General features: G+C 34.9%; 1 long non-coding RNA gene across 1 annotated transcript in view; it reads left to right on the plus strand.

Moving 5' to 3' along the window:
- Window positions 1-12,707, plus strand: part of LOC100937185 (uncharacterized) — a 32,191-nt gene extending 19,484 nt beyond the window's left edge. The window contains exons 4-5 of the long non-coding RNA XR_151274.4: window positions 7,311-7,411; window positions 9,509-12,707. This is a non-coding gene — a long non-coding RNA (uncharacterized LOC100937185). The remainder of the gene's footprint in view (window positions 1-7,310; window positions 7,412-9,508) is intronic.
- Window positions 12,708-14,929: the final 2,222 nt, after the last annotated feature.

Below are 14,929 nucleotides of genomic sequence, written 5' to 3' on the forward strand. Positions count from 1 at the left end.
GTTATAAAATGTCTTTCTATGTGGTATAAGGGAGAGGAAAATAGGAATAAAGAATACAGAATGAAGTAAATAACATTTTTCAAGAGTTTTGTGGCACAGATCAGTGATGATGATGTGCCATTAACTAAGGAGATTTATGAATTCAACACATGGCACCCAAATTCCACATTTTAATAATAAATTAACAATAAATCATATTTTAATAATAAGATTCAAACAGAGAGAATTCTGAGCTAAAAACCTTAAATAAATTTTAGATAGTCACATATATAAAGACAAAATAAATATTCAATACTAAAGACAAGCAAGCCAAACATTATGTAAGAACAGAAGATGCAGTTCATTTTAGAAAGATAATTACAGAAAATCAATAAACCAGAGAAAATAATACTAAAGACTTCGTAGCTGCTATCATAAATTTTATACATGCCTTTTGTGGTTGAAAATCTCATAAGAATGGAAAGGAAAAGAGGAACAACAAGAAGGAAATTCCCTGAAATATCAAATCAAAAGAATTAGGCAAGGTACTGATAACAGAAATAAGAAAAGTCAGAGGTGACACTGAAGTAAAAGGAAGAAAAGTGTTAAGGGTTTTATCAGCAAAAAGAAGATTGAGCAAATATCCCAATAGCCTTTTCATTTCTATATTCATTACTTACCTTGTCCACAAGGTTACACATTATGACGGCAGATTCCTTGTGTGTCTCTTTCACCTCACTGCTCAAGCATCTACCCCAGTGTTGAACTCTGACTGAAACATAATGTTTATTTAATAACTAAAGAGTATATTTAGGATGGAGAGCCATAGAAAGAGGACCATTTTATCAACTGGTGTGAAAATCTCCTGGAGGCAGGCAGAACTATGGAATGCTAGAAAAGCTAGAGAATCTTTCTTTTTTTAATTTTTTTATTTTATTTACTTATTTATTTATTTTTATTATTATTATACTTTAAGCTTTAGGGTACATGTGCACAATGTGCAGGTTAGTTACATATGTATACATGTGCCATGCTGGTGTGCTGCACCCATTAACTCGTCATTTAGCATTAGGTATATCTCCTAATGCTATCCCTCCCCCCTCCCCTCACCCCACAACAGTCCCCAGAGTGTGATGTTCCCCTTCCTGTGTCCACGTGTTCTCATTGTTCAATTCCCATCTATGAGTGAGAACATGCGGTGTTTGGTTTTTTGTCCTTGCGATAGTTTACTGAGAATGATGTTTCCAATTTCATCCACGTCCCTACATGAATGAACTCATCATTTTTTATGGCTGCATAGTATTCCATGGTGTATATGTGCCACATTTTCTTAATCCAGTCTATCATTGTTGGACATTTGGGTTGGTTCCAAGTCTTTGCTATGGTGAATAGTGCCGCAATAAACACACGTGTGCATGTGTCTTTATAGCAGCATGATTTATAGTCCTTTGGGTATATACCCAGTAATGGAATGGCTGGGTCAAATAATATTTCTAGTTCTAGATCCTTAAGGGATTGCCACACTGACTTCCACAATGGTTGAACTAGTTTACAGTCCCACCAATAGTGTAAAGTGTTCCTATTTCTCCACATCCTCTCCAGCACCTGTTGTTTCCTGACTTTTTAATGATTGCCATTCTGACTGGTGTGAGATGGTATCTCATTGTGGTTTTGATTTGCATTTCTCTGATGGCCTGTGATGATGAGCACTTTTTCATGTGTCTGTGGGCTGCATAAATGTCTTCTTTTGAGAAGTGTCTGTTCACATCCTTTGCCCACTTTTTGATGGGGTTGTTTGTTTTTTTCTTGTAAATTTGTTTGAGTTCATTGTAGATTCTGGATATTAGCCCTTTGTCAGATGAGTAGGTTGCAAAAATTTTCTCCCATTTTGTAGGTTGCCTGTTCACTCTGATGGTAGTTTCTTTTGCTGTGCAGAAGCTCTTGAGTTTAATTAGATCCCATTGGTCAATTTTGGTTTTTGTGTTTTAGACATGCTTTTGGTGTTTTAGACATGAAGTCCTTGCCCATGCCTATGTCCTGAATGGTATTGCCTAGGTTTTCTTCTAGGGTTTTTATGGTTTTAGGTCTAACGTTTAAGTCGTTAATCCATCTTGAATTAATTTTTGTATAAGGTGTAAGGAAGGGATCCAGTTTCAGCTTTCTACATATGGCTAGCCAGTTTTCCCAGCACCATTTATTAAATAGGGAATCCTTTCCCCATTGCTTCTTTTGGTCAGGTTTGTCAAAGATCAGATAGTTGTAGATATGCGGCGTTATTTCTGAAGGCTCTGTTCTGTTCCATTGATCTATATCTCTGTTTTGGTACCCGTATCATGCTGTTTTGGTTACTGTAGCCTTGTAGTATAGTTTGAAGTCAGGTAGTGTGATGCCTCCAGCTTTGTTCTTTTGGCTTAGGATTGACTTGGCGATGCGGGCTCTTTTTTGGTTCCATATGAACTTTAAAGTAGCTTTTTCCAATTCTGTGAAGAAAGTCATTGGTAGCTTGATGGGGATGGCATTGAATCTATAAATTACCTTGGGCAGTATGGCCATTTTCACAATATTGATTCTTCCTACCCATGAGCAAGGAAGGTTCTTCCATTTGTTTGTATCCTCTTTTATTTCATTGAGCAGTGGTTTGTAGTTCTCCTTGAAGAGGTCCTTCACATCCCTTGTAAGTTGGATTCCTAGGTATTTTATTCTCTTTGAAGCAATTGTGAATGGGAGTTCACTCATGATTTGGCTCTCTGTTTGTCTGTTATTGATGTATAAGAATGCTTGTGATTTTTGTACATTGATTTTGTATCCTGAGACTTTGCTGAAGTTGCTTATCAGCTTAAGGAGATTTTGGGCTGAGACAATGGGGTTTTCTAGATATACAATCATGTCGTCTGCAAACAGGGACAATTTGACTTCCTCTTTTCCTAATTGAATACCCTTTATTTCCTTCTCCTGCCTCATTGCCCTGGCCAGAACTTCCAACACTATGTTGAATAGGAGTGGTGAGAGATGGCAACCCTGTCTTGTGCCAGTTTTCAAAGGGAATGCTTCCAGTTTTTTCCCATTCATTATGATATTGGCTGTGGGTTTGTCATAGATGGCTCTTATTATTTTGAGATACGTCCCATCAATACCTAATTTATTGAGAGTTTTTAGCATGAAGGGTTGTTGAATTTTGTCAAAGGCCGTATCTGCATCTATTGAGATAATCATGTGGTTTTTGTCTTTGGTTCTGTTTATATGCTGGATTACATTTATTGATTTGCATATATTGAACCAGCCTTGCATCCCAGGGATGAAGCCCACTTGATCATGGTGGATAAGCATTTTGATGTGCTGCTGGATTCGGTTTGCCAGTATTTTATTGAGGATTTTTGCATCAATGTTCTTCAAGGATAGGGGGCCAATATTCCACATTCTTAAAGAAAAGAATTTTCAACCCAGAATTTCATATCCAGCCAAACTAAGCTTCAGAAGTGAAGGAGAAATAAAACACTTTACAGACAAGCAAACGCTGAGAGATTTTGTCACCACCAGGCCTGCCCTAAAAGAGCTCCTGAAGGAAGCACTAAACATGGAAAGGCACAACCAGTACCAGCTGCTGCAAAATCATGCCAAAATGTAAAGGCTATCTAGACTAGGAAGAAAATGCATCAACTAACGAGCAAAATAACCAGCTAACATCATAATGACAGGATCAAATTCACACATAACAATATTAACTTTAAATGTAAATGGACTAAATGCTCCAATTAAAAGACACAGACTTGCAAATTGGATAAAGACTCAAGACCTATCAGTGTGCTGTATTCAGGAAATCCATCTCACGTGCAGAGACACACATAGGCTCAAAATTAAAGGATGGAGGAAGATCTACCAAGCAAATGGAAAACAAAAAAAGGCAGGGGTTGCAATCCTAGTCTCTGATAAAACAGACTTTAAACCAACAAAGATCAAAAGAGACAAAGAAGGCCATTACATAATGGTAAAGGGATCAATTCAACAAGAAGAGCTAACTATCCTAAATATATATGCACCCAATACAGGAGCACCCAGATTCATAAAGCAAGTCCTGAGTGACCTACAAAGAGACTTAGACTCCCACACAATAATAATGGGAGACTTTAATACCCCACTGTCAACATTAGACAGACCAACGAGACAGAAAGTTAACAAGGATACCCAGGAATTGAACTCAGCTCTGCACCAAGCAGACCTAATAGACATCTACAGAACTCTCCACCCCAAATCAACAGAATATACATTTTTTTCAGCACCACACCACACCTATTCCAAAATTGACCACATACTTGGAAGTAAAGCTCTCCTCAGCAAATGTAAAAGAACAGAAATTATAACAAACTGTCTCTCAGACCACAGTGCAATGAAACTAGAACTCAGGATTAAGAAACTCACTCAAAACCGCTCAACTACATGGAAACTGAACAACCTGCTCCTGAATGACTACTGGGTACTTCACGAAATGAAGGCAGAAATAAAGATGTTCTTCGAAACCAACGAGAACCAAGACACAACATACCAGAATCTCTGGGACACATTCAAAGCAGTGTGTAGAGGGAAATTTATAGCACTAAATGCCCACAAGAGAAAGCAGGAAAGATCCAAAATTGACACCCTAACATCACAATTAAAAGAACGAGAAAAGCAAGAGCAAACACATTCAAAAGCTAGCAGAAGGCAAGATATAACTAAAATCAGAGTAGAACTGAAGGAAATAGAGACAAAAAACCCTTCAAAAAATTAATGAATCCAGGAGCTGGTTTTTTGAAAGGATCAACAAAATTGATAGACCGCTAGCAAGACTAATAAAGAAAAAAAGAGAGAAGAATCAAATAGACGAAATAAAAAGTGATGAAGGGGATATCACCACCGATCCCACAGAAATACAAACTACCATCAGAGAATACTACAAACACCTCTACGCAAATAAACTAGAAAATCTAGAAGAAATGGATAAATTCCTCGACACATACACTCTCCCAAGACTAAACCTTGAAGAGGTTGAATCTCTGAATAGACCAATAACAGGATCTGAAATTGTGGCAATAATCAATAGCTTACCAACCAAAAAGGGTTCAGGACCAGATGGACTTACAGCCGAATTCTACCAGAGGTACAGGGAGGAACTGGTACCATTCCTTCTGAAACTATTCCAATCAATAGAAAAAGAGGGAATCCTCCCTAACTCATTTTATGAGGCCAGCATCATCCTGATACCAAAGCCAGGAAAAGATACAAGCAAAAAAGAGAATCTTTCTAAACTTTGCTTTACTTAGTCTTTTAAATGTGATCTAAGGCCCTGTGGAAAGAATCTCATGGACAGGTTGACCCTTGCTCCCCTTTGCACATTAGCAAAATGTGTTGTCTCTATTCTTGTGTTTTCCTCATGTGAAATAATAACATCAATAAAACTAGACAGACTCTTAACATGCATAACTGTACATGGTGTATTCAGGTTAAAAGAACTTTTAATTATAAATTTTCTATTGAAACACTCTAAACAGGAGTGCAGGTGATAGGTGATGTATACATATATATAAATGCAGTCCTTCCAGTTACTTGGAATTTAGGTTCCTTCACAAGCAAAGTGTTCCTCCCTGTCTATTTAAAACCGACAAAGACATTTGTCTTTACTCATGTGGAGATGCCTGATAACTTATTTCTAACTATCATACGCTCCACAGTCATGACATTTTAAGACAATAGATCAAATCTATCCTGGAATTTTTTTCAAGTTCCTTTTGATTGCTGCTGGGAGGAGAATAGAGAGATAGTTGAGAATAGCATTAACTTGCAAAGTAAAATAAATTATTTTGAGATAACTATTCTATATTAGAATACAAAATAGCCTCCTAGTTACAATAACAAATTCAGCAGAGCATGGTTGTAATTCTCCAGGCTTACTAGTTTTGCTATCATGGTTTGTTTTCTCTGGTATACTGCAGATGATTTAAATAGTGAGACTGATACAGAAACCTCAGCAATGCATCTATTAAATGCATACATATACGAATTATAAGACAGCTTTTTAACTGGTTACCGACTGGACACTAAGGACAGAGTTTTTTAATTTGAATCTGAACATTACTATTTGCTCACTCTGTAACCATGAACATGATAATTCATCCATCTGTGCCTCACTTTTCTGAGTTGAAAATATTAATAAAATATATATAGAGAGAATATATATGGAGTATATAATATATAGAGAGTATATATATAGAGAGATTCCATACATATTTTATATGTATGTACACATATATACACATACATATATAGATTTATGGAATCTATATATACACATATATATAGATATATACAGATTCCATACATCTCTCTATATATGCATAAATATTTACACACACACATCCATTTATCTATCTGTAAAAGAGGAATTAGTATATGTAAAATCCTTTGATGAGTGTCTAGTACAGATTAAGAATTAAGAATTAAATGAATGTTACCTGATATCATATGGGTATATACATATATATAAATATTTGTATATACATTTATGTATATACACACGCATATATAATATAATTGTATATCATACAACTTTGAATTCGGCAAAGTGAAGTAGAAGCCCCAAGTTAAATTTCATTAAGAGTAATACTGTAACATATCCTTCTATTTAACTTCACACTTCAGCTTCTTTAAAATTTTTATTTCCAAGAAAGTGTACAAATATCTGCATATCATAAGCAAATAAAATATTTACATAAAAGGTGGTTATAGCCACAGTGAGAAAATGCTTCAGGCTCCATATGCCTTAGAACTAAAGTGACTGTATAACTTATCATCCAAACCACAACAGTTTAAGAATAAAATGTGTATGCTTTTAATAATCACTCCAGGATACCAAGTGTGAATTGAGATTTTTCCAGGAAAACCAGGAAGATTTGTCACCCTACTCAAAACTCTAGAAAATACAGTAAATACGAACATATTTTACATATTCCAAGGACAAACGCATGAGGAAAGTGGCGTCATCTCTTCTTTGTGGTGAAATAGTATCATCTATGCTCTCCGCAAAGCTCAGGTTGAATTTGTAACTCAGGTAGAATTGTTGATTTTGTATTTTAGGGTTTTTTAAATCATACATAATGCACTGCACCTCATAGTTAAAAACAATTGTTCTAAGCTTCCACATGCTGCTAAGATACAGCTACCGGGATTTAGTGCGAATCACGTCGTTTGAGGCGTTAGTTCAGCTGTCTGTTGAATTCCCTGAAACTAATGCTCAGTCTATATTAATGTCTCAGTCCCGAGAAACCTCAGCCTATTCTCTCCTATAATTAATCTTGCAGGTAGTGCCTTGACATTATTGGTTCACCAACAGAGCAGAACTGCCTCAGCCATCAATAATAATTCAACGCATTAGGATGAGGCCTACGCATGGGCCACAGAGGTAGCCAAATATGCAGGATCTCCTGCATTCCTCTCCAGTTGAAGGGAAACTGCAATTGAAACTAGTTGTTTTGGTGGCTCGATAATTTGTAATAGAGGGGTCTTGGTGTTACTAATTGTTTTGCTTTATGCTTTTATCCAAATGTAGCCACGGCTTGGCACAAGGGGAGTGATTGTCTGTTTACTGAATCTTAATATTGAGGCTGTTACAAATTGTCTTTCACAGATGGTGGGAGCTTTTCAGATCGAGAGAGGCAGGGAATTTATTACTCAATATTTCTGTATTACTGATTGGGACGTGAGGAGCACAGACAATCTGTCCTACTGCAGGGTTTGCTGCATGGATTTTTTTTCCCTCTGTAAAATTATGGCTGGCTCTAGACGTTTTTCTCATTTTGTATAGATAGCAGCTGTGTAATTTCCAGCAGAATGTTTGCTTTGATCCCCCTTCCTTTAATTGAAATCCGCAATTATGAGATTTGTTTCTTTTATGTTTGTGAGTTTATTGGTTTAATCTACAAAATGTGCTGTCTTGCTGTCTTACACAGTTAAAGGCTACAGCACAGTTGGGACTTAAATGACAAACATTGGAGGGAGGGGCTTTCTGTTTTTTGTTTTTTATTTTTTATTTTTTTGGTTGGCTATAGAAAGAATCCAATAGATATTCTTCCCCTCAGATAGCAGGCTCTATGAAAACTTAGTAAACTGTCATTCTGTATAACTTTAAGCTATGTCTCTTGAATATATATATATGTATATAAAATATATATTATATATATGATTAGGCTTATTTCTAAAAATGAATAATATGTGCATGTGCGTGTGCCTGTGTGTGTGTGTGTGTGTGTGTGCGTGTGTGTGTCTCTGTGTGTGTGTGTGTGTTCATAGAATGGAAAGGGAAGATGCCTGCATGGGAGCATTTCTTTGATTATAGTAACTAGTAACATTTACATAATGCTAGCTTTATCAGCACATTTTAGGGGAAAGAGAGTGAAAGGATTATAAAGTAGATAGATATAAGAACAGTACTGCATGGTCTCAGACATAGTTCACAACAAATAATTTTGAGAGTTACATGTCAATATGCTCTACCATGTAAATTAACCACAAATTTCCTAAATGGTAAAGTTCCAGATGTCTGAAATATTTTACTAAAAAAATAGAAGAAAAAGAAGAGCTCAAGTGGAGAAGAATGAGATTTTATTTCCAAATTTACAATTCTCTCACTGATAATCTGTCATAAACTGTAACTACATATTTTAAAACAATTTTTGCTAATATTTTATGCATTCATTATATTTTTTTTTTCTGGCACAGTATAGTGCATTTTCATTTGGAGCTCTAGGCTGTGTCTATATAAAGGAAATTCCGTATTAACTGGTATTAGGCCAATTAGTTTGTAACTGAATTAATCTTTCTATGTAGCATCCTTAACTCCAACTAATTGATTTAGCCTAACAGTTTTGGTAGCTATCATATAGGTATTTCTCTTAAATGGTCATGAGTAATTAATTCACACTGACAAGGGATTTTTCACAAAATTCTTCCCTGTGTTAATGGTTGTTTTTTAGGCAAATAAACGAAGTGATCATATAGCTATTTAAAGACATTTAGAACTGCACATGGTAACTGAGCATGTCTCCAATTCACCTTGTGGTCTCCTGGTTATTATGTGGTCAGGTCTATTGTCATACAACTGTGATATATATATGGCATATGAGAAAATATCCAAATATTTTCCAAACTCAATATACATAGCCCATGGATTCTAGGAAGAAAAATTCACTTAAGAATAAGCCTTTTAATGGACTATTTCTAAATCCTGAAAGCCACCATTGGAAAAATGTCATGGTATTTTCTGCTTTTTCTTAATAATCACAGTGTAATTAAATATCCACTCATCTAGGAATTTCTTAATAAGAAAAACTGTAGTAATTTTAGATATTTGTATTTTAAGTATGGGAAAAAACAAGGGAGCTAATGGATCTAAAGTAACTTGCTCGATAAATTACATCTAGAACACTAAGGAAATAAACAGAATTCAAATCCATACCTTTCTATGAAACTCTCTTTAATATGGATCTACCTGTTTTTTTAGGATATGTAATGACTTAAGATACCAACTCCACCTTCTGTGGTAAGAGATGAAGATCCAGGAAATGTATGGACATCTATAGCCTGAAGAATATTGTCAGAAAAAAACAGTGGGATCTGGAAGCGAAAAGGAAACATAGAAAAGGAGACAGGAAGGTGAAGAAAGTTGAAGATAAACTTTCTTTTTCACAATGTTTTTATGGGCAAGTTCAGCCCATAAATCAAAAATTATCTTATGGATGAAATATTAGTGAAGTCAAGATCATCTTTTTCATTTCCTACATGCAGGTTGAATCTCATTTATGAAGTGAGATGTCAAATAACAACAAAAAATGCATTTAATTTGCATAAAGATGCTTGTAGGGTAACATTGCTCCACACTTTGCTTTATTCATATCATTAGAGGAAATATTTTATTCCTCTAGTTGTTTCTGGCCATGGCTCAAGGAATAAAAACTTCCACTCATTCCTTCAGACAGTACAGTTAACAAGAGGATAACTTTTTTTATTATCTCTGTCCTTCTCCCTCAGGAAGCAGAGAATTATCAGATTGGTGAGAGAGAGGAAATAAAGGTCTGAACATGTGTCTCAAGTCACCTCTTTTGGGAGCACTCTGTTCTCAGTTTATTTTAATTCTGTTTCTCAATTTAATGAGTTTGCTAGAGCAGGGTCCCCTATTACCCTGTGGAGATCCTTAATGATACATGGATATGTTTAATTCTGGGAATAAAGTAGTTAAACTGGCTAGTGATTATGCCACATTGTTAGAGTCATCTTTGTCAATAAGAAAGCTGTTCATATTTATGACATCTGTATCCATTTCTTCAGAAGTGTGAGTATTATTCATATATCCCCAATACACACAAAAGATACAGTTTTATCTAAATTTTTAATCTGTTACATATTTTTCTAGGCTACTAGCTAGAGACATCCTGGTTGTTTCCCATTTGTTGTAAATTGGAAATTTGATGCTAAACAAGTAGTGTTATGATAAGCTTTCTTATTCATAACTTGACATGCTTTTGCCAGTATATTTTAGATGAAATTTTGAGATTATGGTGGAGTCAAATCATATGAACACTTTAAATTTTGCTCCGTATTACCACATTCCTGTGCAAAAGTGACACCAATTTACAATGCCATATTGTATAGATGTGTTTCATGGTACCCTAAAACAATTACAATGTTAATAATAAAGATAAGTAATCACAGACCACTATGTCAGATATAACACTAATTTGAAAAGTTTGAAATATAATGACAATTAACAAAATGTGACTAGGAGACTCAAAGTGAGCACATGCTGTTGGTAAAATGATGCTAACAGACTTGCTTAATGTAGGGTTGCCACAAACAAAAGTAAAAAGTGTTTATTTGCTGACAACCTTGCCAAACATTGACTCTATAAAATGGTTTAAAATTATTTATATTACAGATACTTTGCTTTGCTATTTCTAATTCTGTTATTTTGTAAACAGTGTTATTTTAGCCACATGTGTATTTCTTTGGCTCTGGATTTCTCATTTCATTTTAATTTTGTGTGTATGTCCTTGATGGATTCTTTGAATTTTTGTTTTCATTGCATCTTTCTGTATAATTATTCCTGGGACATTGTGTCATTTTTAAAAATTGTATTTCATAGGATGGATTCCTAATACTTTGTTTGCATGTGCTTTTATGTTATTTTATTTCCTTGTCTTATTACTAAAAAGTGATTTTATACTTGCCATGATTTCCAGGTTTCCCAGCTTAAGATGGACAGTTCTTATACTTTGATGTAGCATGGGCAAATTTGTCTCTACTTTTTCACATCAAGCTATAATTTAAGGATTGAATTTTGAAATGTGCCCACTTTTTCCCTAGCCTGAGTGTGTAGAGAATAAGCAGATGAGCTCAACTGGTGTGCAATTTAGGTAGAAGACCTGGACTCTTTCTCTTGCCTAAAATTTTATTAAGTATCTAATCCCATAGCTTGCTCTCTTTCCAGGAGGCAGTTTTATTGCTGCCAGGGAAGTAGCCTTGCTTTCAAATCTCTTCCTTAATTCAGCGCAGAGCCACCAAGGCTTTGCTTGTATCAACGAGCCATCTCATGTACTTTCATCACCCATTTCACCAGTCTTTTCCTGGCACTTTCTCCCTCTATTCCTCACTCTAAGATTGAGTGGGGAATCAATATTTGGCTGTAAAGGAGTATATGGTGTCTTATCTTGTGTGCTGAAACAATGTATTTACTCAAAGTTTTATGGATTTTCTTTTTTCTCTACATTATGCCAAGACATAAATTCTGAGAGTGTTTATGATGGTGCCTCTTTCCCCCTCTGCTTTCTTTCCAAGTTAGAGACATCAAAATAATAAGCCTTAACCATTTTCCTGTTTTTAAAAGAAATGGTTAATTTTTATGGGAATTATTAGGTGTCTCCCAGGCTACCCATGTAAGCCCTCATTTTACCTGTTTTTAAATTGAATTATTCATGAGATGATTTCTGCATTTTGTTTTAGGAAACAAAGATAAATGTCATATGGTCTCTCAAATGTCATATGGTCTCTCAAATATCATATGGTCTCACATCCCCCCACCAACTATTTTAAATATGGCCTGAGTTTGGGAATGAAGGCCTTACTTGCTCATGGATATGATTGTAAGCATTCTCCTTTATATTCCTTTATAACTTACTGTTATGCATCTACTAGCAGCTGTTAAGGTCACTCCAAAACTGACATTCTCTCCCCATGTCTGCTTCCCACTGAAACCCATCTGGTAATGGAACTGTACATACCTTCATCAAGTATTTTGAAAACAAAACAAAACAAAAATAAGCAAAAACAAAATAAACAAAAGACAGATATCTGAATCAGACAGAATTAGTTTTGGATCCCAGTCTGTCACCAGTTACTTGTTTAAAATGCAGCAGGTTACTTAACAGCTCTGAGAAATATTTTCTTAAAACACTCAAGTATAATATGTATTTTACAGACATTTTGTGATAAGTAAATGAGGTATGTGTGCATGTGGGGGCTTGTGTATAAAATAAACTCTCTTGATTGGCCTATATAACTGTCTTTTTCACTCAGGATGAATGGTGGGTGACTTTTTTACTCGCTCAAGCTACATCATATTCTATTCAGATTAATCTAATTTCTCATCTGAAATAATTAAAATATGTGATATACTTTGACAAATATCAAGGTAATAAATATTTGAACAAGGACACATTTTTCTGTTTCCTATTTCCTTAAGCCAATTCATTTTCCTCTACTATATTTTATTTTATATAAACATTATTTTAATTTTATATATGCACTATGCAATATAAAAAGTACAATTGCCTGTGATGTCCGTATACTTACCTTTCTTAAGAGAGGTATATTCGTTTAATTTGTTCTTATAATCTAGTTGATATGAGTAAATCTTTTAGATAACTAGGGGGGAATTTTGTTCCAATCCACCTATATGAAAATATTTATCATTTTTAAAAAGGCAATTCTGTCAGCCTAGACAAAATAAAACTCATCCTTCAAAAGACACCAAAAAAATTAGTTGGATGTGGTGGCATGTGCCTGTGGTCCCAGCTACTCAGAAGGCTGAGTGGAGATGAGAAGATCACTTGTGCCCCTATGGGTTGAGGCTCCAGTGAGCCAAATTCTTGCCACTGCACTCCAGCCTGGGTGACAGTGAGATCTGTAGAAAGATGAGATGCTCTGCCAAGCAAGTAATAGATCTTTGGGTTGCAGATATTGGCAGAAAATTGGCATATTCTGGGACCTCAAGCATTTGATACCCAAGAAAATATAATTTTAAGGTATGCTTCCTAATGTCTCTGCAGATATCGCCATGAGGTGCCAACTTTTTATATAAGATATTATAATTTTATTATTGTATTATACCAAGTTGATGTTATTGCTATATTTTCTTTTATTAATTTCAATACTATAGTTATATGTTTGCACCCAGCAAAAATAAATATGGGAAATTTGAATTTTCATTATGTGATTTTTCTCCTTACTATTTCAATTTAGTTTAATTTACTCAAAATTGCCTTAGAGAACAACCTAAAAAATATTTCATACTGTATTTTGGTTGGCTGTGCTGATTTTATTTTTCAACAATTTTCAAAAATGTTTAAGAGTTGTACCATAAATAATTAATAGGAAAAATAATAATGGCCTCATTGTATTAACACAAAATTATTGCTGAATTTGGTGATTATATGAAATTTAGGCTTATTTTCTAAAAAGATAGTATACTGCTTATTCTACCAATAGCTTTGTTTTTAACATGAAAAAGGGAAACTATCTTACAAAGGACCAAAGAATATTGATCTGGAAAATCTAGATGTAGATGACAATAAGGCATTTTATGTGCTTAGTTTAGATTTTCCTCATCTTAATAGCATACAGTTATTTAACATACCACACACAAAAATTTTGAGTGTCACTTACTTTTGAAATAATTTAAACCATTTACATTTATTGTTATGAGGCTGTTTGGCTTTAATTATCTTATTTATGTATTTATTATACTTTAAGTTCTGGGGTACATGTGCAGAATGTGCAGTTTTGTTACACAGGTATACACGCGCCATGGTGGTTTGCTGCACCCATCAACCCATCACCTACATTAGGTATTTCTCCTAATGCTATCCCTCCCATAGCCCCCCACCCCTGACAGGCCTCGGTATGTGATATTCCCCTCCCTGTGTCCATGTGTTCTCATTGTTCAACTCCCATTTATGAGTGAGAACATGTGGTGTTTGGTTTTCTGTTCTTGTGTTAGTTTGCTAATGCTTTCTTACTGTATTCTTCCTTTTACTGTGCACATTTTAATGTTTCTGGTATGTTTTCCACTTATCATCTCTTTTTTAAAAAATGAATTACTCTTAAGCAGCATATGCAAAAATATGATTTTTCGCAAATAATTTTGTACTATTTTCTTCATGTTTTTCTCTCATTCCTTATTATTCTAGTATATTTCAGAGGCCAAGGTGGGAGAATAGCTTGTGGCCAGGAGTCCAATACCAGCCTGGGCAACATAGCAAGACCTTGTCTCTACAATAAAATAATTTTTAAAAAATTAGCCTTACATAGTGTCATGCACCTAGTGTCAATACTACATGCAGGCAAGTAGTATTCCTAGTTACTTGGGAGGCTGATGCAGGAGGATCACTTGAGCCCAGAAGTTTGAGGCTCTAAAAGCTATGATCAGACCACAACACTCCAGCCTGGGTGACAGAGGGAGACCTTTTAGGGAGACCTAAAAAAAAAATAAAGTGCTAAAATCCATTTCACCTTTCCATTTGTTTACCTAGGAACAAAGAAACTTGTATTTAATTTACCATTGGTCCTTTTCCAATAGGACCATTATTAAATTTATTTTGCTTTGTTCATTCTGGTTTCTGTTGCAGAGTCATAAATTTTAATTCTTCAA

This window comes from Pongo abelii, chromosome 15, assembly GCF_028885655.2.
Source record: "Pongo abelii isolate AG06213 chromosome 15, NHGRI_mPonAbe1-v2.0_pri, whole genome shotgun sequence".
Taxonomy (NCBI): domain Eukaryota; kingdom Metazoa; phylum Chordata; class Mammalia; order Primates; family Hominidae; genus Pongo; species Pongo abelii.